This window comes from Acinonyx jubatus, chromosome C2, assembly GCF_027475565.1.
Source record: "Acinonyx jubatus isolate Ajub_Pintada_27869175 chromosome C2, VMU_Ajub_asm_v1.0, whole genome shotgun sequence".
In the NCBI taxonomy this organism is placed as follows: Eukaryota; Metazoa; Chordata; class Mammalia; order Carnivora; family Felidae; genus Acinonyx; species Acinonyx jubatus.
The window spans coordinates 94773451-94800294 of record NC_069384.1 but is presented as its reverse complement, the minus strand read 5'-3'; the positions used below and the strand labels follow the sequence as shown (position 1 = coordinate 94800294).

The window sequence follows — 26844 nt, the reverse complement described above, 5'->3', positions numbered from 1 at the left end:
GAACACGTGCCCATCACTCAGACCTATCAGTGTGGACAGGCAAATGGGATTTGCTGACCTGGCCAGGCTGTGTTCCATGCCCACCTCTGGAGTCCCACCCAAACTACTTGAACTAAGAGTGAGAAAGAAGTTTCTCCAAAGGAAAACTGGGAATAAATAAAGCAGGCCAACGTGGCAAATATCTTTACAGAGACCAAATTATTTTAAGGGTATGTAGAAGGTGTAATGCACAAGACATGGAGGAACATGGGGGATGCTTTTTTTTTTTTTTTACTTTTATTTTTTATTTTTTTTAATGTTTATTTATTTTTGAGACAGAGACAGGGCATGAACGGGGAGGGTCAGAGAGAGGGAGACACAGAATCCGAAGCAGACTGCAGGCTCCGAGCTGTCAGCACAGAGCCGGATGCGGGGCTCGAACTCACGGACCGTGAGATCATGACCTGAGCTAAGGTCAGACGCTCAACAGACTGAGCCACCCTGGCGCCCCTTTTTTATTGTTTTTAATTTACATCCAAATGAGTTAGCATATAGTGCAACAATGATTTCAGAAGTAGATTCCTTAATGCCCCTTACCCATTTAGCCCATCCCCCCTCCCACAACCCCTCCAGCCACCCTCAGTTTGTTCTCCATATTTATGAGTCTCTTCTGTTTTGTCCCCCTCCCTGTTTTTATATTTTTGTTTCCCTTCCCTATGTTCACCTGTTTTGTCTCTTAAAGTCCTCATATGAGTGAAGTCATAGGATATTTGTCTTTCTCTGACTAATTTCAATTAACATAACACCTTTTCGTTCCATCCACGTAGTTGTGGGGGATGCTTTTGGTGAGGGGCAGGGAAGATTCTGAAATGACCCTGGAATTGAGGCTTTGGGTATCTGGGTATGATGTTGGCACTAAGCAAGCCAGTCACTATACACAGATATCCAGATTGGGGATGAGAGGGGAACTGAAGTGGTGGCAGTCAATAATGATAACAATAATTTCATTATTTATTTATAATATTATGCATTTAATAATATAACATTATTTGTTTATGTTTACAATAGTAATTATAAATAAGTACACTCCCTGGCAAGCCAAGGGAAAGGAAACAGCAGAGAGCAGGAAAACATTTTTTTTAATGTTCTCCAAATTTGTATTAAATTCTAGTTAGTTAACTTACAATGCAATATTGGTTTCGGGAGTAGAATTCAGTGGTTCATCATTTGCATATAACAACCAGTGCTCAACACAACAAGTGCCCTCCTTAGTACTTAACAACCATCTAGCCCATCCCCCCCAACCACCTCCCTCCATCAACCCTCAGTTTGCTCTCTATCGTTGAGAGTCTCATATAGTTTGTTTCCCTCTCTCTTTTTTTCCCCTCCCATATGTTCATCTGTTTTGATTCTTAAATTCCTTGTATGAGTGAAATCATATGGTGTTTGTCTTTCTCTACCTGACTTACTTCACTTAGTGTAATACACTCTAGCTCCATCCACATTGTTGCAGATTTCATTCTTTTTGATGGCTGAGTAACATTCCATTACATATATGCACCACATCTTTATCCATTCATCAGTCAATGGACGTTTGGACTCTTTCCATAATTTGGCTATTGTTGATAATACGAGGAGGAAAATATTTAGATTTAACACTTAGAACAGATCACTGCAAGAGACTCTTGTGATGAGCACCGGGTGTTGTGCATAAGTTGATGAATCATGGAATTCTACTCCTGCAACCAACATTGCACTGTATGTTAACTAACTAGAATTTAAATAAAAATTTGAAGAAGAAAAAAAAAAAGAATAGATCATTGCATTGGAGATACTGATATTTAAAATCTTCAGGCCTATCTTTGCTTACATTTAAAAATGTATTGATTATAATATGCAAAGAATTCTGCTTTTGAAATTTTCTCAAATACATCCAGCACAGCTTGTCTCTATTATACTTTTATTTCTTTAATGTCTCCTTTCCTCTTTCTCTGAGATAATCAGTGTCTTCAAAACACCAAAACAGGGGGTTAAATTGCAATAGTTTGAAATGAACTATGATTGGAACCTGCAGCTATAATGAAAACCAACATCTAAATTTTCGAACCTACATGAAGCCAATAAGCTGTCCCTAAGTCAAGTTTAATTCATGTGCAGCATTTGTCTACTCCGAAAGTGTATGAATAAATCTTCAAGGTCAAATTAGCATTTTAAAATATGAGTTGGCCAATACATATGAGTTAGCATACAAGCAGATTAAGATAGCATTTCTATTTTAAATCAACATAAAGATTTACAAACTTTAAACAAGATTTCTCATACACAAATTTGCTCTTTCTTTTTTCTATGACCATTACCACAGATTTAGTGATTTGGTTTCAAAAGAACAAAAACAAGTTTTTAATATCTTTTAAATTACATTAGTTGTATTAATCCTTTAAACTGGAAGGAACTTTATTCGGAATGCATCTCTGAAGGTATATGTGGCTGTCAGCAGTTCAATAATACTACCATGACATACTGATAAAAATATTACTCAAAATGAATAAGAAATTCCACCTTTTTATTAAAGTATAGTTGACATACAATGTTACATTGGTTTAATGTGTACAACATAGTGATTCAACAGCTCTATCCATTACCCAATGCTCACCAGATAAGTGTAATTACTACCTGTCACCATACAAAGTTATTAAGTTTTATTAAATTTATTACAATTATTTATTTATTTTATTAAATTTAATACAAAGTTACTAAATTTTGTATGCATGTTAACAACACAAATTATAACAAAAGAAGACATAACACACATGATCTTTAAAAACATTGTTAGATGTCTAGTCAACAACCATTCTTCCTCTCTCTTTTCTTATAGAAACTTGGTTGCTTACAGATATGTGCTTCCCTCCCTAGGCCTTCTGCATCAGGGAAGATTGGCCCTGGCCCAGTCCAGAGGATGAATCCTGATTGGTCTATCACCATGGTCCCAATATCCTCTGACCCAGGTACATGTTTATATGATTTCAGGGGAAGTTTGCTGGGAAGCAACTGGAAAGAATTTCCTCACTCTGTAAAAAGAGGTACGAGAGAGACCATCTATTATCTCTTATAATCACCTTGCCAGCAGGAGGTGAACTAGCCTGAAGATAGTGAACATACTGAGAGGGGCTTGGCAGAAAGATGGAAAGAACCCGGGTCCTCAGTGATGTTAAGCCACTGAATAAATCAATTCTGAAGTCATCATATTAAGGAACTTTTACGTAAGATAATAACATCTCCTTTTTTTTTTTTTCCTTTTAACAATTGTGAAGTGGATTTTCTGTTACCAGCTGCCATAGGATCTTGATACATATTTTTTTAACTTTTTTTTAGTGTTTTATTTATTTTTGAGAGAGTGAAGTGGGGGAAGGGTGGAGAGAGGGGGACAGAGGATTTGAAGTGGGCTCTGTGTTAACAGCAGCGAGCTCAATATGGGGCTTGAATTCACGAACCTCAAGATCATGACCTGAGCCGAAGTCAGACACCGAACCGACTGAGCCAGGGGCCTCTATTGTTTTTTTTTTTAACCATTAAAACTATGAAACTATTAAAATGTTGAGAGGTTAGGGAAAATAAGAGCAAGAAAGTGACAAGATAAAAAACAGCAAAACACAATTTATGTCTAGGAATTTGCATTCTTCATAAACACTCACATCCCATGCGGAGAGATATATTAATAATCAGGGTTGTTCACTGCAAGAGTGTTTGTACTAGCAAAAAAGTGAAAACATAAATGTCCTTGAATAGGAGAGCGGCGCAACTATTTACGGTAAAACATACTGTTAACCCCCTGTTCTACTCTTGCCACCCCTCCATGGACCCGACCTCCTGTTAGCATAGATTGCTGTCTAAGCAGTAGCCGCCACAAATGCCACAATACTGAGCCAAATTACACAAATCACCAGGACAGCCACCATCTTCTAGCCCAAGGTTCATTCCTGGCAGTGACATCAATCACAATAACCGAGTAGCCATGGTACTGTATGGTTTATTATCTTCACTGATGTTGAACAAAAAAGTCTGTTCCAAAACATGCTCTCGGCACTCCTAAAAAGACCTCAGATATGCAGGCTCAATTTCACCTTTTCATACATCCTCCAACTTCTTTCCTGTTTTACCCATCTTCTGTCTCAGCACAAATCCCTTCCCACCAAGACTCCACCCTAGACTTTTTCTCCAATTAAAGCTAGCTGTAACAAGTGCATGTGAGACCTAAGAGACCTGTGTACTTTGTTTTTATCGGATTGTTCTCATTATAATAGTATCAGCTGGGCACCAGTTACCAGCATAACCAGTAATGATGCATGCACAGTTTGCTATTACCAAAATTGTAACTGTTTGGTCAAACTCTTGTTTTTGTAAGCATCCTGAAGTTCCCATCTCCCTGTTTCTCTGTTTTGTCACAGGCTTCTGGTGACTTTGCATGTTCTCCTGATTTCACTAACTTCACACATTATATTGCTCATAATATGTCAGTTAGAGTAGACTGATCAACATGACAGACCAAAGTCCACAATGGCTCCAACAATAAAATATTTGTTCTTGCTCCTGTCTTGGTGGGGAACTTAGGCCAGTGCATTAGCTCTCCTCCACATGATAATTCAGAGACCCAAGCTTCATCCATATCATGGAATTCTACTGCCATTTTTTAGTGCCTAATCTGCATCCAGCCTGAGGAAAAAGAAAACAGAAGGAGGAGAATGCATGGGACGTTTTTACTGGTCAATGATATCCCTTCTGAAAGCTGGCTACACTCCATAGATCAAATTCTAGATCAACTTCTTGGTTTTTTAGATATAGAACACCAAATTGGTTGTTGCAAATCAAGTATTTGCATCATTATGTTTGCTGTTCCACATCTAACCAGGAGAAGTGATGATCTATCTAGAATCGCCTCCTAAACTGAGTTTAGTGTGGACTTGTTAATGTGTTTAAGAACACAAAACTTCTCAGGGTACATATTCAGAGCTCTTAACATAGCTGGAGACTAATTCGTTAAATAATTGAACTGTGGATGGGTGACATTTTATTTAGACATCCTTCAGCTTGCACAAAATGAATAAATAGGGCCATATATTTACTAACCTAAAATAATTAGCCTGCTCGTTTTCTTTTGGGGGATTAAAAAGTGTTTCTCAGTTTTGATATTTACTAGTTTAATATCCCTGTGGAACCATATAATCATAGAAGGCTAATCTTCCCCTACAATATTCTCTCCTGATTAAAAAAAATAATAAATCTCCTGATTTAAAAAAAAAAAGTTCTATTCTTTTTTTTTTTTAATGTTTTATTTATTTTTGAGACAGAAAGTGACAGAGCATGAGCAGGGGAGGGGCAGAGAGAGAGGGAGACACAGAATCTGAAGCAGGCTCCAGGTTCTGAGCTGTCAGCACAGAGCCTGATGTGGGGCTTGAACTCACAAACCACGAGATCATGACCGGAGCTGAAGTCAGATGCTTAACCGACTGAGCCACCCAGACGCCCCCAGAACATTCTATTCTTAAATGGAGGATTCAGTCATCTCCTCTAAGCTGACTTGTTGAATAAGGCCACAGAGCCAATCTGTGTGCATCACCCAGTTTGCATATTGCCCAAAGATAAATTCTTTTCAACAGGGAAGCCTGTCCAGTCAGCAATCTCAAAAATACGTGGGTCTTAGGAGCAAGTAAATGAGAAGATGTTCATGGCTTAGTTCCACATGTAACCACTCACAGAAAAGCAAATTTTAAAAAATGTCTTTCCGGCAGTCCCTGGCAACATCTTTGGATACAGAAGGTGGTGTTTAAAACATGGCTGCAAAAATCAATAAATCAGCAACAATTAGTTGGACCTAAATCATTGTACCTTAAAAAGAAGGATAATAGAGGGTGCTGCCATAGGAAAACCAGCTGGCTGGTTACCTGACAGGCGGGCATTATCTTGGTGACATCACAGGAGTCAAAGATATGCATGGACTTTGGCTTTACAGATACAAAAATTTTATCTTCATAGTGCACCAGAGTTATCAGACTCAGGGAGACAACTTCATGACAACCAAACGTACAGGAGACGACTATGTCAATCATAATGTAATTTATTCATTTAAATAAGAAATATGACCATCTCACACAAAGGAATGCCCATTTTGTCATAGCTTGTACTTTCCCTGTAGGCAGTTACTATTTAAATCATATTATAACCAGAAGGTAGCTTGGTGAGCAGTGAGAAATTTCAAGGGAGTTATTTTATGATTCAAATGTTTGATAGCACTGAATGATGATAGTCCAATTCAGTCATTTCTTATTTCTATTTTTGTTTTATCAGCGGTAGGGCACATTTTCAGGATTAAGTCTTGCAAGGAACACATACATAGGTACATAGGTACATAGATACCTCTGCTCCTCTCTCACTGTTCGGACTGAAACTCTGGTAGTATACCCAGAGCCGCACATGCTCAGCATCTCTATAGTCTGGAAGGAGCCAGACAGAGGAGCCAGAAGAAGCCGTCCAAGGAGGAGCTGGCATATGCAGAGATACAGAAGCATGAAGAACATGGCACATTCTGAGAACTACAAATGGTCCAATAAGAATGAAATGCAGGAGGGGCGCCTGGGTGTCTGGTTAGCTGAGCTTCCAACTTCAGCTCAGGTCATGATCTCACAGTTCGTGGGTTTGAGCCCCACATTGGACATTCTGCTATCAGCACGGAGCCTGCTTCAGATCCTCTGTCCCCCTCTCTGCCCCTCCCCCCTTGTCAAAAATAGATAAACATTTTAAAATTTTTAAAAAAAAGAATGGAATACAGTAAAACCTGGTTCGCAAGCATAATTCATTCTGGAAACATGCTTGTAATCCAAAGCACTTGTATATCAAGCGAATTTCAAGAACGATTAGCTCAGTTGGGATCATGTGACATTTGACATCAGGCACGACTCATATTACAAGACGTCACTTGTTTATCAAGTTAAAATGTATTAGAAATGTTTGCTCGCCTTGCGGAACCTCGCAGAACAAGTTACTCACAATTCAAGGTTTTATTGTATTGTATTTGTGAGGGGATAGAGAGAGGAGGTAGTAAGAGATAAGGCTGGAAGAAGTAAGCAAGAGACAAATGATGAAGAAAAGGTCTTGACACTTTGTTAAATTATTTGGGTCTTATATAAGAAGCTACGGAAAGACTTATAAGAATTTTCAGTGGGGCTGTGACACGATCACATTGCAATCTAAAAAACATCACTGTGGCTGAAAAATAGAAAAGTGAGTTAGTGGAGGGGTACAATATATGCAAGGAACACAGTTAGGAAGCCTGTGTCACCTGTCATCAGTGTCTCACCCTCAGGACTTTACTGTACAACACCAATCCCCTAACTCCCAGCACTTGCACTGTGGTACACGGGAGCTTTCTTTTGCTGCTTGAGCTCATTTTGTTGCCTGTGTCAGGCTTGAAGTGTCAGAGAATTCATGCTCCAGCCACACCCTCAGTCAGCGCCCAGCTCTGGGGTGTGTGCTATGATCCATGGGATTAAGCTCCAGTTGCCCACAGCAGAAGCAGGCTTGGTAACAGGCCTCCTGGCTGCTTTCTCTTCCTTGTCTCACTTCCCCTATCCTGCATACTTCACTTCCCAAATAAGTTACTTGTACTCAAATATTTATTTCAGGATCTGCTTCTAGGGGAACTCAAACTAAGGCCACTGTAGGTGAAGGATAACAGGGGCCTAATTCAAGCAGGGAACTCTGAGCTGGAGACCAAGGAAGCTGGAGTTGCATTCAAAAGATGTTAAAGCTAAATAAGCAAAATACCAGGGGATTCCAGGATGGCCTCCAGGTTTCTGGTTTGGGAAACTAAGGAATGGCAATGCTGTTCACTAAGATGAGGGACAAAGGAGGGGAAGGAGGATTTGGGGGGAAGATGACAGGCTCAGAACTGAATATGCTCAGTCTGAGACACGTGAGGAACAGCCAAGTGGAGTTGAGAAGTAGGATGGTGTCTATACCAGCTGGGGGTCAGAAGACTGGCCCGAGCTGGACATATGTACCAGGGAGAGTAGCTTTTATCATGTTTGTGCCCACTGTCTGAAACTCCTCCGTATTTGGGGAAAATACCAAATGAATGGGAGGCAGGGCCCCTCCTCCCGTCAGAGTAATAAGCAACGAAGCCAACTGCCTTTCCCTGCTCTTTAGCCCCGAGGCACGGTCATGTGATCTAGGCTTGGCCAATCAGATGCCCCACCAAGGATTATTCCGAATGGATGGGATAATCCACAGAGGCAAATATGGCCTGATTTTTCAGGGTGAATGTGGCAGAATGGAGAGTCCGGTGTTTCTGGGGGTGATGGCAACAGCAGTGAGGCCCTCACGTCTATACTTTCTGCCAGGTCGATTTTAGGGGAGGGAGCCAGAGAATCCTTGCAAGTTTACCATCACGGTAGGAACTGCAACTTAAATTCCATCTTTGGTTTTGAAAAAGGATCAATGTTCTGTTTCTTAAGCTGGGAGGTAGACACATGAGTGTTTGTTTTATTTTTTTGTTTGTCTTATTTTAAGCAATCCTAATGCATTTTAAACACTCTTTTGTATGTATATGTCACAATGAAATTTTCAAACAAAAACGTGTTTTTTGAACAGAAATGACAAAGTAGAAATTATGTTCAAGGGTGAAAAAGATATAATGTGTGGATTTGCTTTTTTAAAAAGGGGAAAGTGAAGAAGATTCATAATTGTTAAAACTGAGAGATGAGTATGGTGGCCTTTGGGATATTCTCTTTATATTTTTTGCATGTTTGAAATTTTCCCTAATTATAAAAATTGGAGGAAGAAGCGTATCCAGGGCTCATGGAAACACTGATGGAGAACAAACTCATAGGAATAACCCAGAGAAAACCCAGTGCCTCACACATTAAATGTGAGCAATGTTCATTTGTTGATTAATCTCGATCTAGAAACATGGTAATTGACTGGAAACAGGACTACACTCTGTTTAATCAGAAAACTAAAGCTTTAGGAATATCTGAAAACTTGAGTCACCAACAGTCCCTAGTTTGTTTTCTAGAACTTCAAACTCCTCTGATCGCAGATTCCTCACTCACCCGTGTGCCACCAGAGGCTTACATTTCTCTTTGGCAAATTACAGACATCTTCCTCTGCTGCTTCTCCTGTTGTAACTCTTGATATGATTAATTCTACTTTTCTTCCCCTAAAGCTGAGGAAAGGTTTTCCCCAAAATGGATTTCTGCTCTTACTGCCAATCTGAGATGGCCAGGATCTTAAGATGCTGCTTTATTGGCTTGGTCTTTAAGTTTTACAGAACCTTTTGCTCCACCTACCCCCAACCTCCACCCCTAAGAAGAGAACATGGAATCCGTTTCCCAAGGGCTGGCTGGAAGGCATTTGGGTGATACCATCCTGGACCATTAAAAAGCACCAGCTCCCAGGAGCAGAATGAAATCTCTGCTTTTCCAGGATTCCTCCCCTCCTATTCAGTCTCAAACGTCTGGGACATACAGTATTATCCAGTTTTAGTCACCATTTTATCCCAGTGTCCTATAGGAATTTGATCAAAAAAGAATCCCAGAATGTAAACCGGCCACACCTGCAAGTTTTATTACAAGTGTGTTGTTTGTTTGTTCGATTCGGATGGGGAAAGGATGGCGGAAAATCAAGAGCTATGGGAAGACTGTCCTCACAGCTCACTCCTCTGCTGTGGGCTGCTTTCCAATTGGTGCAACAGGAGATCTGGGGCCTGTGTTTGCTTTTCTTGGCACTCACAGAGGTGGTGTCTGTAGCTGAAGACACTGGGGCTGTTGCCAGAGGCCCTGCTGGAGCTGAAACTGTGTGATTCCAGGTTCCAAGATCTCATCTGCTCGCAGCAATGGGGAACATTTTGATCTTGGCGAACGCTCTCATGCCGGCACTCCATGTCCCCCTGACTCTTCTCCCTGCTTCTCTGACCCCAAGCAGAGCAACTGAGTGACCTCTGGACACACACAGCTCTTCGGCACCGCTGTCTCCGGAATTCCCCGCATCTCCCTGGGGAACTCACCACAGTGGACACAAACAGGATTACAAACTGCTAGTGACCTGGCAGCACATTAACCACAGGCCCCTTGAGGAGAAAAGGAGAGAGAGCCTCCTTCCCTGGTAGCTGGTTCCACAGCCCCAAAAACTGCAGAGATGGATGCCCTATATAGCGGGCTGCCTTCAGACACTGAATGTTGGTGCCGTGCAAGCTTCCACAGCCTGAACAAAGTGAAAAAAACAAAATGCATTCCCTTGAAATGGAGGTGTGATCCCCCTCCTTTCTGGGCTATTGCTGGTCACTAACATCAGAATGACCAAGAATTATTGGATTATTGGTGGTATTCCCCACCAGTGTGTGAGCCAGGACCCCGGCTGGCGTTTTGACCTCTCCAGAAGTCTGGATGTGGTCAGGCTGTAAAGTCTTCCAATGCTCAGGCCCTTCGTTTATCACCCCACCTTACCTCCCTTTTGCATGACCCTCCAGTTCACTTCCTGCAACTGTCACCCCTTCCCTCATACCGCAGTAGCCGCCCCCCCATGCTCTCACACCCGCATACCTCTGTTCCACCCATGCCTGTTCTCAAAGGCACGCACCGGTCAGCTCCTCCCTCATCCCAAGCTGCTCTGAGCCCGTGTATCTCAACTTCCAGTCCACAGACAGGACAAAATCAAATCACATAAATTCACTCTCTTTCCCAGTGGTCGTCTCTTCGGGAACAGCATTTCCAGCTCTTTTATCCCAATCCCTCAGCCTTTTTCCTAGATACAAAACAGATCATTTAGAGTTTTTGCTCAAGAGTGTGATTTTAGTTGAGAAACGGTCTCCATTTGTCTGATAGAAGTTTTTAAAGTAATTATTAATTGAGCTTTACTATGTACTGGGTGTCTGATAAGTTTTATAATATTCGATCCTTACAGCCATCCTTTTGCAGAAAAAGAAATTGTGGTCCAGAGGGATTTAGTTGCCAAAGGTGATACAACTATTAAATGGAAGAGCCAGAATATAAACTTATGCATTCTAAGCCCAGAACCCATGCTTTCAATCACCCCGCATATTGCTTCCCAACTCCTAGCAGCACCCCTCTTTTAAAATTTCCCACCCTCTCTTTACACTATCCCTTGCCCAGATTACTATTATTTACCAACTTCAAGGAAAGTTTGCCACCTTGCTCCATGATATTAACCAAAAGCTGCCCCTCCACTGTTTCTCTGCCATCCCTCTGGGGCTCCTCCCACCTTAACTGCTCTGAAAACTCCTAATGCCCTGTGTCTGTTAGGATACTTTGGGCTGTAAGAATCTAAACTCCAATTTAGGCTGGCTTAACTGATAAGGATATTGATCTTATATAATAGGAATGGATAAGGTTGAATCACATGATTGAGCACTTGGCAATGCCATCAAGGATCCAAGGATCAAGGGTCTCCCCACTCTGTAAACTTGATCCAAAGGCTGGCCCCCCTCAAGAGTTTACAGTGGCTGCTAGGAGGCCTGGCACCACATGCTCCCTTGCTGTTGTCCCAGTTCAGGTGAGGGGTGGGGGTGGGAACTCTCTTCCCATCACGTCTGAGTGGACCAGTTTAGGTCATATGCCCACTCCACTAACAAGGGAAGGCTCCAAGTGATTGGTTTAAACCCAAATTCCTGAACCAATCTTTGGCTAAGAGGATGGGATTAGCATGATTGGTTTAGATTTTCAGAACCTGAGAGGAAATCACTTTGCCCTGCCTGGGTAGAGGAAGGACATATATCCTGGGTCCGCTGAGAAGGGAAATGGCTGCTACAACCATTGCTCTCGCAGTGTGTCCATCAGGGCCACTGCGTATAGTTTTGCATTGTTTTTCATTGTCCAAGGTGCCTAGATGAATGAGGGTTGATTGCTCACCCAGCTATGTGCCCTGGTCTGCCTCCCCTTACCTCCAAATACAATCAGAGTCTCCTTATGTTCACCAAGCCATGTAGCCATGGGGCTGTAAACTCCTAGAGGAGGCGCCTCTTTCTAATTTGCACGGAGGTACCTGTGGTTGGCATGCTCAGATTCCCCTTCAAGAAAGGACTAGCTGTCCAGCTGTGAGGAGTGCAATTAGCTGACAGCCTCCAGCTGTTCGCTCCTTCAGAGGCTGCCTAGCTTTCAAGGGGAGTTCATGTTCTTTTCGGCCTGGCCACAAGTCTGCATCGTGGTCTGATGGCTACCCCTGGCCAATCCTACTTCTCACCCTTCTCCATTCACTGGTGTTAACGTCTCAATTTAGCCTCACTCCGTTTTAGGACCTGCTCCCCAAAGAGCCCAATCTGCAGCAGTACCCTGATAACTAGCTGTGACTCTACCTACAACTTCTATTTCTGCCCACATAACTTGCATCTCCAGAAAACATGTTCTTCAACCTCTGTATTCCACTCCTCCTGCTAAAACTGCTTTTTATTTGCCTCCTGACCTTCAGTCCTTGTGCCTCCCCCATTCTTAGTCCACCAGCTACCATCTAGTTTCCTTGTCATGCCTCAGCCTGGACCCCATCTCAACCATGACTTTGCTAGCACCTGATTTCTCCACCCTTAGGCCAATCCCCAGCTCTGGGAAAGCTACAGTAAAATGTCCTTCCTTCCCTCCTGCTATGAGTCTACTGAAAACTGGGTTTAATGACTTAATGACAAATCCACGCTATCTAACTTTAATTGGGCCCTCAGGGCTGCTCAGTGATTATTTTACTAATCTCTGTAGACTCCCACTGCATTGATGCCAAATGTTTTCCTCTCCTTGTTTCCTAATATCCCTTCCTCTTAATTTCTCCTCACACCCTGAGGATGAATTGTTGACCTTCTTTTCATGTTCATCAGGTTTGTAGCCCCTAAACTTCCCCCTTAGAGCTGACAGCTGACATCTGTTGTTTTTACCTACTCAGATCCATCATACCTCAATTTTCTTTGGAGGAATGGCCCCTCTTCCACCCCCAGTCTGTGCAGCTCCAGTGGACTGGCTCCCATCTCCAAAGCTGGGTATGTGACTCAGGCTGGCCAGTGCACAGTAAACAAATCAGGCATGGGCTTATGAACCAAGCCAAAACAATGAAAGCCTTGTCAGAATTATTTGGGGGAAGGGGGTGGGGTGCTATAAACTTTCTTTGGGGATTGCTAATCTGTAAAGAAAAAAGCCTGGTGCTGTAAGACTCCATCTTGCCCTTGAAGGGAAGAGCCTGCCTAAGAAAAAGCCGGAAGAAAACATATCTGGTCCTGGTGGCATCCTAGAGCTCCTGGATCCACCTATCTTGAAGCCATCATACCACAGGACTTTTCAATTCCATAATCCAATAAATTCTTTTTTTTCTTTTAGCCAGTTGAAAACATGTCTCTTATACTTGCAACCAAGGGTCCTGATCTATAATCTCCTCTGAATCTCCAAATGTGTGAATATCTCTCTCTGTTTTTGACTTGTTCTCATCTGTTTCTGACAGAGGTACCATTCTTGCTTGTGTATTTTGTCTTCCGGCTATGCCTTATTTTCTTTTTTTTTTTTTCCTCGATTTTTTTATTTAAATTCTACTTAGTTAACATATAGAGTAATATTGGTTTCAGGAATAGAATTTAGTGATTCATCACTTACATATAACGTCCAGTGCTTATAACAAGTGTCCTCCTTAATACCCATCATCCATTTAGCCGACCCCCCACCCACCTCCCCTCCCAAATCTCAGTTTGTTCTCTATAGTTAAGAGTCTCACTATGGCTTCCTTCTCTTTTTCCCCCCTTCCTGTATGTTTTGTTTCCTAAATTCCACTTATGAGTGAAATCATATATTTGTCCTTCTCTGTCTTATTTTGCTTAGCATAATATACTCTAGCTCCATCCATGTGATTGCAAATGGCAAGATTTCATTCTTCTTGATCACCGAGTAATATTCCATTGTGTGTATGTACACCACATCTTCTTTATCCATTCATCAGTTGATGGACATTTGGGCTCTTTCTGTAGTTTGGCTATTGTTGATAATGCTGCTATAAACATTGGTGTGCATGTACCCCTTTGAATCTGTATTTTTGTATCCTTTGGGTAAATACCTAGTAGTGTATTTGTTGGGTCATAGGGTAGTTCTAATTTTAACTTTTTGAGGAACCTCCATACTGTTTTCCAGGTTGGCTGCCCCAGTTTGCATTCCCACCAACAGTGTAAGAAGGTTCCCCTTTCTCCACATCCTCTCCAACATCTGTTGTTTACTGTGTTATTAATTTTAGCCATTCAGACAGGTGTGTGGTGGTATCTCATCATGGTTTTGATTTGTATTTCCCTGATGATGAGTGATGTCAACCATCTTTTCATATGTCTGTTAGCTACCTGGATGTCTTCTTTGGAAAAATGTCTATTCATGTCTTCTGCCCATTTCTTAATGTTTATTTATTTTTGAGAAAGAGAGAGAGAGACAGAATGTGAGCAGGGGAGGGGCAGAGAGAGACACAGAACTGGAAGTGGGCTCCAGGCTCCACACTGTCAGCACAGAGCCCACGAACTGTGAGATCACGACCTGAGCCGGAGTCGGAGGCTTAACCGACTGAGCCACCCACGCGCCCCACTTCTGCCCATTTCTTAACTGGTTTATTTGTATTGGGAGGCTATGCCTTATTTTCATTTGGGGCCTTGTTGTATCAATTTCCCTTTCCCTTCTTCCCCCATTTCCCATATTTGCAACTGGTATTGGCTGAAGAAATATTACCAAACTATTACAAAAGTGTAGTCTTTGATGAGAACACACAAAAGGCATTTCTGACAGTGCAAGAATGTAATTCTTTGAGAGGGACCTTGTTCTTCAGGTGGACAGGGGAAATGATGAAGGGAGAAGCGTCCTCGATGGCACAATCTATCCTTCTGCGTCCCCTTTTGTATATTTCTCAAGAGGATGCTACGATCTCACCTCCACACTCTCTTTCTCTGGCAGCCAGTACATCCTGCTCTTCATGAGGAATTGTTTTGTGGCACAAAAGGATGTTCTGTGTGATAGGTTCTGCAGCGTCCAAAGGACTCTCAAGGGGGGAGCAGAACAGAATGGTGTGCATCAACAGCCTTCAGAAACTCTTTAGTGCTCAGTTGTTGGGTTGTTTTCTTTTTTTTTTTTTTTTCTTCTTATTTTAACTTTATCTTAGGTAATATATTTACATGATATGAAATTCAAAACTAACTAAAAGGATAAATACAGATATAAAGCTTTCACTTCCCCCTCCTCCTCCTTTTCCATCACGTTTTCTGTAATTTACATACAGTAAAATTCACTCTTTATGTGTACGGTCCATAGGGAGCACAATATACCTACAGAACTTTTAGCCATCTATTTAGAGCTAATATGAGCACTTTAAGGAAAATGTAGAAGCAGCCTTACAATTACCTAGGTCTCTCTTTAACCTTCCCCCCTTTTATGTTGTAGTTGCCGCTTACATTACTGCATCTACATGCATTGCAACCCCCACCAATCTTACATTTTTGCTGTTAGCAGTCATACAGCTTTGAAGTAACTTCTGAGGAAAAAAATATTCTGTTACATGTATCCAAACGTGTGTTTGTTCCTCCTTCACTCCTGCCGTTCCCTCTTTCCCTCTCGAACCTTTTGCCTTTAGCTTGAAAAACTCCCTTTTATCATTTTTTGAGAGCAGGTCTGCCAGCAATGAATTTTGTTAGTTTTCTTAGTCTAGGGATATCTTTATGTCACTGTCATTCCCAAAGGATATATTCACTAGATGTAAAAGTCTCAGTTAATTCTCAGATCTTTTCTTTAAGCAGTTTAAAGATGTTGTTCCACTGTCTTCTAGGCTCTGTGTAGTGTGTTATTTTTCTCTGGCTGCTTTCAAGATTTTTTTTTTCTTTACCTCTGGTTTTCAGCAGTCTGATTATAATGTGTTGGGTATGGTTTTCTTTGAGTTTATTTTGTAACCTTATATGTTTCACCATATTGGAAAGTTTTCAGCAATTATTTCTTCAAATATTTTTTCTGAACCAATCTCTTTTTCTTTGGGGGACTGAAATGACACACATGTTATATCTCAAAATATTATCCTGTAGGTACCTGATGATCTGTTCACTTTTTAAAGATATTTTCTCTTCAGTTCTTTATTTTGGATGATTTCTATTGATCAGTCTTTAAATTCTGCCATCCAGTGGCCTCACTTTTACTTCACACATTACATTTTTCATTTCTAAAATCTCCTTTTGGCTCTTTGTTTATGATTTCTATCTCGCTCCTCAGAATTGCTATCTTTCCTTCACTTCACATGTGTTCGATTCCACTTTGTGGAGGGTGATCATAGTTGTTTTAAAGCCTGGTAACTTCAACATCTGGATCATCTCCGAGTAGGCATCTGTTGATTGTGTTTTGAGAATTGGTCGTAGTTTCCTGCTCCTTTGTCTGCTGAGTAATTCTGGATTGTATTCTGGACATTTTGAATATACACTGTATTGTGAAACTCCAGGTCCTATTAAAGTCCTCCGTACAATGGTGACTTTTTACATTTTTAGTTGGCCAGACACCCAGAACTCCAAGATGGCATCATCTGCACCAGTGAAGATGAAAAAGCTCATGGATGGTAAACTAGCAGAGTTGCCAGACTGTATACGGATGAGGGATTTCACCCCTAACGTCACTGTTGGAGTGTTTCAAAGAGGTTGCTACTGTATTACAGCAGGTATGTCAATGTGAGGAAAGGGGGCGTCTCTAGGATTTCTATGGTGCTGGCAGCTTATGTGCTTTTCAGCGACTGTCATTCTTAACAAGGGACTCAAACATAAGCAGCTACACAAGTACTGCTGAAGAGGGCCCAGGGTGGAGGCACATTCTACCTTCCTTACCATAGCCTTTGCCGGGCACCCTTGAATCCTTTCATGTCCGAATTAAGAAGTAACACCCAGTAAAAGATGACTGGCACGTAGAAACAAATAAACAAATACATAAACAAAATCTAACGAGCCACTAACATGGTTAGTTTCAGACTCTAAGTTCTGTCTCCTTTGGTCAGTTAGTTTCAGTGTCAGTTCTGTTTTCAAATCTTCTATTCTGCTGCTTTCTATACCACACATGTGCTTCTTAGGGATTAGTCTTTGAATCATGCAGTAAATTACGATATAGATGACTTCAGTGTCTTTGTTATACAGCCAGGGATCATTTTTATGCATACAAAGCTCAGGTTTGAGACACAAGATTCCAATACGGCATTTTCTTTCATCAAGTCTAAGAATGATATGGATGTTATAATAGTGTCCTAAAGGTTTTTTTTTTTATTACTGCTTCTCATGCCTTTGTTGTTATTCTCCTCCCATGTATACTTAATCGTGAGTTTTATTTGAATCACAAAACTACTAAAATGTATTTTCTTCTATTGTTGAAAGAATTTTGTTTCAAAATTTTGGGGGTTTTTGTTTGTTTGTTTTTTCATGTTTACGAATTTTTGAGTGAGAGAAACAGAACGCAAGCAGGGGAGGGGCAGAGAGAGACAGACAGAATCTAAAGCAGGCTCCAGGCTATGAGCTGTCAGCACAGAGCCTGATACAGGGCTTGAACTTAGGCACCGGTAAGATCATGACCTGAGCCAAAGTTGGATGCTTAACCGAATAAGCCACCCAGGGGCCCCTGTTTATTTGTTTTTAAATGTGTATTTATTTTTATGAGAATGAAAGTGTGAGCAGGGGATGGGGGGGCACGGACAGAGGACCCAAAGTAGGCTCCGAGCTGACAGCAAAGCCCGTACAGATGAAGAGCATTTTTCACCACTTTACACTGATTGTTATCCAATTTTCCTTTAGTCTCAATTTATCTCACTTTTACAAGGAGGCTTCGTGTCATTCTATCTCCTCTGAGGATAACAAATGGATTCATGTTTTGTTCTTCCATTCACTAAGTATTTAAGTGCCTATCATGTGCTAGATACTGTTCTAGACACTATTTTTAAAAAAATAACTAGCTAAGCAAAGAAATGTGAGTCTTTTGAATAATTATCAACAACTTTCAGGGACAGACATTTGACACAATTTTCTTGCATCTTCCATAGCCTCTATTTACTTACAGATATCTATATGTTCTTTTGATAGTTCAGCCACTGGACTTTTACTGGTATGTTATCTAGTAAGATGATATTGCTAATGTGTTTATAATGAACTAACGAAATGAATAATATAGAAAAAAAATAACTAGCTAAAAATAAATACTGACACTAGGACGCATACATTACCAGGGAAATTGGGGAACTTATTTCTCTGTAGTTTTTAAGATAATTATTTGCCTATTCCGTATTATTAACTTGAGGATAGCTTAAGGTGAAGGGAATAGACAGTCTCCTTTCAATGTTCTGAGTTCAGTGAACTCTCAAGACTGAAATATCAAGGAGATACCATCAAACAACCCAGAGCATCTCTAAGAGAAACCAAATTGTGTATAGTCTCTTGTCTGTCATGCTGTCTCTTCTATCATGCTTCTCTCCAGCACCCCATGAGTTCTGAAAGGAAAATAAGAGCTATGATCTCTGAAAAGTACTGTGAGCTAATGGCCACAGTGCAAATATCCCAGCTTCTTGTCTTCGCAGAAATGCTTCATATTCAGATTGCTCCCGTTTCTTCCACGTTGGTAAAGTCAATGGGAAAATATACAGCAGACTAACCAGGATTTAAAAAAAAAAAAATAGTTTTATTTTTCCATACACAAATTCCCAGTAAGTGTGATCAGCGTAAAGATTTTTCACATCAAATAGAATTTGGCTTCAGTAATGAGATGACCATGATACATACCCAACATAATACCAATGGCTCTTTAAAAACATATAAAAATGTAAGGAGAGAATATAATTAGCTTGTATGATTCAACCTGGGTTTATGCCCATTTACTGGCTGTGTGATCTGGGATAACTTGTTTAACCTCTCTGGGTCCCCCTTTCCTCAATTATAAAATTGAGAGAACAATAGCTATGCTAGAGTTGTCGGAATTCAATGCCTAACTTAGTAGATAATTAACATTAGGTAAATATGAATCCAAAGGTCAGTAAAACTTCTAGAAGAGAGTATATACCTCTGTCTGGAGAGTGTCCTTGGGAAGTGTTTAACCCAGCCACTTATATATTTTACAAATTGAAGAAAGCAGAAGAATCTCCTAAAACGTTGTCACATAAGGCAGAAGAACAAATCTTCTCTTTTAACAAATGTTTCCTTACTGCAATACCCAATTCAATTAGATTAGCCTGGATGTTTTTGGAAGGACCTGACTGTAATAATGCATAAAAGTTTTTCTAATAGCTGGCCAGGAGCTTTTGCTGACACTTAATGAAATCTGTTTAATTGCTCCAGCAACCCCTATATTGGCTGTTATGCTGGGGTCATTGGAAAACTCGACCCTGTGGTACTTGGGATACAAGAACACCTTCTGCTGATTGAAGCCTGTACCCTGTGGAAATGTTTTAATGTGATCCTTGAAGCGTGTCCTAGGAAATGCTGTCAACACATATTCTTCCTTGTCAGGCCTTTATTTGGTCAGGAATACTCAAGAGCTCTGTCTTTCTGCCTGTGGTTTACCACATTGTCTCCCGTTTGCTTTCAAATCTGGTTTAGTTGTGTTCAATGAAGCAGAGGTAGCTGAATAAGAGGGACATCATCAACATTACTCCTCCAGGGAGAATTTCCCATCAGATAAATCACTAAACCAGCTACCATGTTCTGATGCGCAGAAGCCACATCCTTGCCACATGATCAGTCACTCGCAGAAAAACATGTTCTCAACATAGTGAGCAAAGGGGCATGCCCAACAGACCTCGTGAAAAGCTGGGGTTGATGGCAAATACCCCAGATGAAGAATTTCAAAAGAAGAAGGAGAAGGCAAGAATAAAAGGGCAACTTATTCAGAATTCATACTATCACAGGTGGGTTTTTTTAATTACAAATAAAACTTTTTTTGGAAACTCCTATTGAACATAAACTAAAAGGTATGGCATAATTCATGAAAACTCATAGCTGCTCGTATAAACATAAATGATGTATATTATGGGTTGATAAAGTAGGGTGACTAGGTATTGACAAGCATAACATTTTGCCATATCCAGAGGTGGTGAGATGTATCCCCAAGGTGTGTTGCTGCTGTTATTTGTTTTTAGTGCATCGGAATTCTCGCAGAATAAGCAATTGCCTTAACGCTGATCATCTGACCAATTAAAAGTCTTAATGTCAAGAGTTTTTTACCAGTTCTGAGAATGGAGAATGTTCCAGTGCACAGAACTAACTTGATACGGGTTTTTACTCTCTAAAACAACTGGTACTTAGAGTAAAATTAAGGTTCACATTTCTTTGTATAAGAGGTAGACTTTTTAGAAATGTGATCATTAGAAACAACATCTTGATTTCACAAAAATAATTCTATTTTACAGCCTATATCGATCCAAGGAAAAACTTTCAAGCCCACTGTCTATGTTTTAACCCACTTGAAGTAAACTGGAATACTTGTACTGTGTTTTCATTTTAAGCATCTAGTCCTTTCATATTAAGGAATGATACTTTAAAAAAAATTTTTTTTTAATGTTTCTTTATTTTTGAGAGACACAGAGGGTAAGCAGGGAAGGGGCAAAGAGAGGGAGACACAGAATCTGAAGCAGGCTCCAGGCTCTGAGATGTCAACACAGAGCCCTACACGGGGCTGGAACCCATGAACTGTGAGATTATGACCTGAGCAGAAGTCAGACACCCAACTGACTGAGCCAGCCAGGTGCCCCCAGAATTATACTTTTAGAATTGGAACCTTTTCTTCCTAATCACAGAATTCAAAAGGGAATGAAGTTCTTCAACCTGACAGTAATGAGTAAGAGCCACACTGGGCTTTCTCTTGCTCTTCAACGACCAATGGCCACGTGAAGCATCTGGATACTCCTCCCCCAAGAAGTTCCGAACAGTTACAGAGTGACAGACCTACATACCAGAACACTAAGACATTGAACTAGAGAAAGATGAGAGGATATTTCTGAGCCAAAAAGAAAATGTGAGAACAAAAATCCACAGAATAACTAGAAATTAATATAGAAGAAATGTTCAAGACCGCTATAAGCACAATAATGAATCAAACAAAAACAGGGGCACCTGGATGGTTCAGTTGGTTGAGCACTGAACTCCATTTCGGCTCAGGTCGTGATCTATGGTTTGTGGGATCAAGCCCCACATCAGACTCTATGCTGATAGCACACTCTCACTCCTTCTCTCAAAATAAATATATGTTTTTAAAAAAACAATAAATGAGGTTAGAAAAGCCTGAAACAGATCTTATTCCTGGATAGGAGACAGCGATTCTGAAAAAAATTTTAACGATACCAAACTAATCTGTTTATTCTAATCCCAAACTGTTAGTAGTGGTTACCTGTGAGGAATGGGGCTGGGGGAAATGTTTGCAATGCATACATGACAGACAAATCTTCCAAACAGCAATTGCTAAGAAACAAATAATAATAATAATTCAATAGAAAAATCTTCACTAACAATTGAATTTCAGGTATTTCTGTTCTCAAAAGCCCTTGGCCATTCCTGCCACTGGCTCTCTTCTGCACTAGGAGGAGGACCCAGAGCTCTTCTGGGGAAGGACAAAAGATAGGAACAAACAAGTCACAGAGGAGGAAATGCAATTTGGCCTTAAATACATGAAAAGAAGCTTAGCCTCATTTGTAATAGGAGAAATGTAAAACAATACCCTGTTAACATGGCTGTGGGAAATAGAAACTCTTATACATTGTTTGAATATTATTATATCTCTTGTATGTTATAAATTAGTTACATTTCTAATGGGCAATTGCATAATATTAATTAAAATTGTAGGGATACCTGGGTGGCTCAGTCATTAAGTGTCTGACTTAGGCTCAGGTCACGATCTCACAGCTCGTGAGTTCGAGCCCCCTGTTGGGCTCTGTGCTGACAGCTCAGAACCTGGAGCCTGCTTCAACTTCCGTGTTCTGTCTCTCTCTGACCCTGCCCCACTCATGCTCACTCGCGCTCTGTCTCTCATTCTCTCTCAAAAATCAACATTAAAAAAATTAAAATTATACATGCATGTATTCTTTGATTCAACAATTTCAGTTCCTATAGATACACACACATAATGACACAAAATGCAAAATGACACAAAGTTCATTGATGAAGCACTGTTTAAAATAGCAAAAGATTGAAAAATGCTGAACATCCTTTGGTTGGGGACTGATTAAATAAAGTATGGTACATCCATATAAAAATATCATTCAGCTGAGGGGCACCTGGGTGGCTCAGTTGGTTGAGTGTCTGACTTTGGCTCAGGTCATGATCTTACAGCTCATGAGTTCGAGCCCCGCGTCGGGCTCTGTGCTGACAGCTCAGAGCCTGGAGCCTGTTTCTGATTCTGTGTCTCCCTCTCTCTCTCTGCCCCTCCCCCACTCATGCTCAGTCTCTCTCTCTGTGTCAAAAATAAATAAATATTTTAAAAAATCATTCAGTTAAAAAGAAAAGGAAAAATTCTTTATGTACTGATATTAAGAAAGCAAAGTACATGAGAGTGCTTAAATATCCTAACATTTATGTATAAGAGGGAGAAATAAAAATACATATTCAAATACATAAGAATATATATATATACATATATATGTATATATATATAAAACAAACATAACAAACAAACAAAACATATATATGTATGTATATGTATATATATGTATGTATATGTGTGTGTGTGTGTGTGTGTGTATATATATATAAAACAATAGTGACTTGGAAAAAAGGGGCCTGGGTTTCAGAAAATACAAGAGAAGGGAAATTTTCATGATTTACCTTTTCATAACTTATGGATTTTTGAACAGTGTGAATGTACCGCCTACTGAAAAAATTTTAACTAAATTTTAGTTGGACCTTTTTTCTTTTTTTAATGTTTATTTATTTATTTTGAGAGAAAGAGAGACAGCATGAGTTGGGAAGGGCAGAGAGAGAGGAGAGAGAGAATCCCAAGCAAGCTCTGCCCTCTCAGCACAGAGCCCGATGTGGGGCTCAAACTCACAAAACTGTGAGATCATGACCTGAGCCGAGATAAAGAGTCAGCATCTTAACCAACTGAACCACCTAGGTGCCCCTGGACATTTCTTTCGTTATGAATTATTTGCAAATCATCTTTTTTTACACGATGAAATGACTTTGTAATTGTGTTCATTAAAATCCTGTTTTTTACCATGGTAAAGGCAATTATATTTCAATTAGAAGTATTAATTGCTTTCTCATATTTAACTTTAACATAAAATGTATCACATTGCCATTGTTTAACAAACAAAACATTTCCAAATATTTTAATACTGAGACAGGTGCAGGAAGATAAATGGGAAAATGGATATTATATTATATTATATTATATTATATTATATTATATTCACAAAAATATAATGGAACTGAAGTTAATTTTTAGACAATATTGTACTATCTCAAAACCTTATCATTGGTTTAAATTTGTCACACAACCAGCATATCCCACAACAAATGGATTCTTGTTCACATATAAAGAAAGAGTGTGTGCTTAAACAATGGCTTATTTACTGATTAGGGGAAAAAATAACACGTTGAAGTCAGTGGACTTCTACCCTTGAATGTAATGAACTGGTCTATGGATAAAAGTTCCACAGTGCCTAGTGGTGAAGGGCACAGGATTTTGGAGTAAGACCCATCTAGATTGAATCCATCGCCTATGTGACCTTGGGTGAGTTACTTCACAGGCGACAGTTTCCTATCCCACAATAGATTCCTCATAAAATTGTTCATTAAACAAAATAATGCACATAAATGGCTTAGCACAGGCACCTACTTAAACTCTATTTTCATTACGAACCTTGTCTCTCCTAGTCAGACACATGTCACCAAAAAGGCCCACAAGTAGTCCAGAAACTCTATTTGAGAAGTCACCTGATTCCTCAGGCAAATCCCCTGTGAACATGCAAATATTTCTAGAAAGATATTAACCCAGCAACTATTAATATTTAGCATAGTACATTAAATCAATGTTACTTCAATAGCTAGTAGCAGAATTCATCTCAGACAACAGTCTGTTTGGTGAGATACAAAATCCTGATGTGCCCTTTTGGTTGTAGAATCCTTGGGGCACAGCTTGAATGAGGCAGGAATAAGACAGAGAGCAAAACTGTTCTGTGGAAGAAGAGAACCTGACTCTGTGGGCTTAAGGAACACATGCTGGTCTGAGTAAAAGGGAAGATTTTGAAAGAAGAAGAAAGGGAGCTGATTCCTCCTCCCAGTCCAGAAGAGAGCAAGTGCCCAGTGGAAGGACTGGCCAAGAGCTTTTGAGAACAGAAATATCTGAAATTCAGCTGTATTTACACAGCTTCATGGCCCCAACCCTTTCGTAAGATCTCCACGTAACCCTGAGTTGTCAGGATTTGGAGCAGTGAAGGGATTTGAGTGATGCCCAAGAAGAAGACACATGCAAAGGCAGGCAGGAAGTACAGACAGTAAGATAAACACACAGTAGAGACTCCCAGAAACAGAAAAGCAGGATCAAAGGGCCTTGGTTTGGGACACAGTCTCCTCCAAAAGCCTTCAGACATAGTGGGGATGAGGGTAGGGGCAGGGGATACCTCCTTCCCCACTACCTCCTTGCCTACTCAGGAGGGGCTGAGTCAATTTGATGAAGTCTCAAAATGGAGTGATCTGGCTGCATGTTGGTTGCACTAGCTGTCCTTCACCCTGGGTCTCCAAAAGTGGGGGAAAGCTAAAGCAGACCCCAGAGCATCAAGCCATGGTTGACAGAAGGGTAACACCGGTGGGGTTAGAAGAGAAAGCCTGGGAGGGATGATACATAGGGGCATCAAATGGGGACAACTTAAAAGGAGTTTGTTGTTCTGAATAGAAAGTAGCACCCATGGCTTGAGCAAGCCATATACTGATTACATTTTAAATATTATTTACCTAAAGTTAAATTTAGTATATGTTATGTGGGTAAGTGATCAGATGCCATATTATCTAGGATAAGTTACTGAGAAGAAATATTAAACCTGTAACATGACCAAAAAAAAAAACAAAAAAAACCCCTGAAATTAAAAAAAAAAAAAACAAAACATGAAAATGGTATTTTCTTCCCAGCAGTCTATTTAAAAGAGTTAAATTAAGACACGAAATGATCATATCAGCCTTAATTCTTCTCTGTTATTAATTGAACTCCTTCTTGGAAACATGCAGATAAAAGTTCCACCTTGGAGAATTTGAGATAAGAGTGAATGGAAAGGAAGAGAAATTAGCAGGCTTTACCAGTTCACACTCAGAACCATCACGCTCTATTTGTTCAAAGCTGCCCACAGATGCATAATATTAAATTGAACCTTTAATGTATTCTGATGTGGGGGAGCTTACAATCATAAGGCCTGTTCTTAGGTTCACACTTTTCTTTGTACATAGTAGGGGCCATAAAACCAGGTGAACAGCGAAAGGCTGTTGGGAAACAAGATAAATGAGAGTTCCGTGGGTTATAAAGAAATTCAAGCTGCTTCCTGTGATGAAATATACATAGATGTACATACACACTGTAGATATTCCTCAGCTAAATATAATAGACCCTATAATGCATTAGTTTACAGATATATTAATATGATAAAAGAAATGATGAGATTTGGATCTTTGCCTAAGGAAGACTTGTTATAAATAGTAAAACTGGCCCGATGTCCAGTGATCCTAAAAATAGTTAAGCTTCTACTGTGAAACCCATCACTTCACAGGAAATAATGAGAGAAACACAGCCGTACTCTATGGAAAAGATCCACCATGAAATAGCCAAGATAATTTCCTTCATTTGACCATAAACCCATCAAAACTTCATGGAATGTGGTTACTTTATTTATGCAGTAACTGTGTTCAGTTAACCACACATGCCGTAGACTTCTTAAATAATGAGAGAGACAGACAGACTGCCATTGGACCTGTTCTTTAATAGGAATTCAAGTATCAGTGAAAATCTCCAGAATCCTAAGGAATTTTCTACTGACATCAACAGTCACCAACACAGACTGACCCAGAAATAGATTATATCTCATTCCTCCTTGGCTCCTCAAAAAATTTATTTTTAAAATCTGACTACTTAAAGTGAACCACTTTTTAAAAAGAACCCAAAAGGACTATTACCCTTTTATATACTACAATTGGATATTTTTATTCCAGGAGGATGATCATCACTATAAAAACAAGGGAAGAGTCATTTTTCAATGAAAATTGGCCCAGTGTTAATGCGGTCCATAAAAACATGTGAAGTCTTGATCAGTATGATGTCAAGGAAGCTAGACCTATTTGATACTATCAGCTATGCCCCACTTTTTCTTTTTCTTTGTACTTTGTATAGGGGTTGCCGCTTGGGGATGCAGTAGCAGTCTCTTGCCACGTTTCCCAGCTGTTCTCTTCAAAATAGTTGTTTTCCTATCCACAGTCCTCCAAAGAACAAACTATCAATGAGACTGTTGTTTTTTTTTTTTTAATTCCAGGATAATCAACATACAGTGTTATGTTAGTTTCAGGTGTACAATCAATGAAACTCTTTTGGCAAAAGGATGACTTATTTTAAGATATAGAACAGAGAGGGGCCTGGGCGGCTCCGTCGGGTTAAGCGTCCAACTTCAGCTGAGGCCATGATCTCCCGGTTTGTGGATTCCAGGCCCACATCAGTCTCCCTGCTGACGGTGCAGAGCCTACTTGGGATTTTCTCTCTCTCCTCCTCTCTTTCTGCCACTTCTGCATTCGTGCTCTCTCTCTCTCTCAAAATACATAAATAAACTTTAAAAAATAAAATATAGAACAGACAGTTCTAGAAAAGTTATAGTTATAGAAAATTATAGGCAATAAGCAAT

The 26844-nt window shown here is 40.1% G+C and overlaps 1 pseudogene; it reads left to right on the top strand.

Moving 5' to 3' along the window:
• Positions 1–16386: 16386 nt before the first annotated feature.
• Positions 16387–16796, top strand: LOC106990068 (ATP synthase subunit f, mitochondrial-like; annotated as a pseudogene).
• Positions 16797–26844: the final 10048 nt, after the last annotated feature.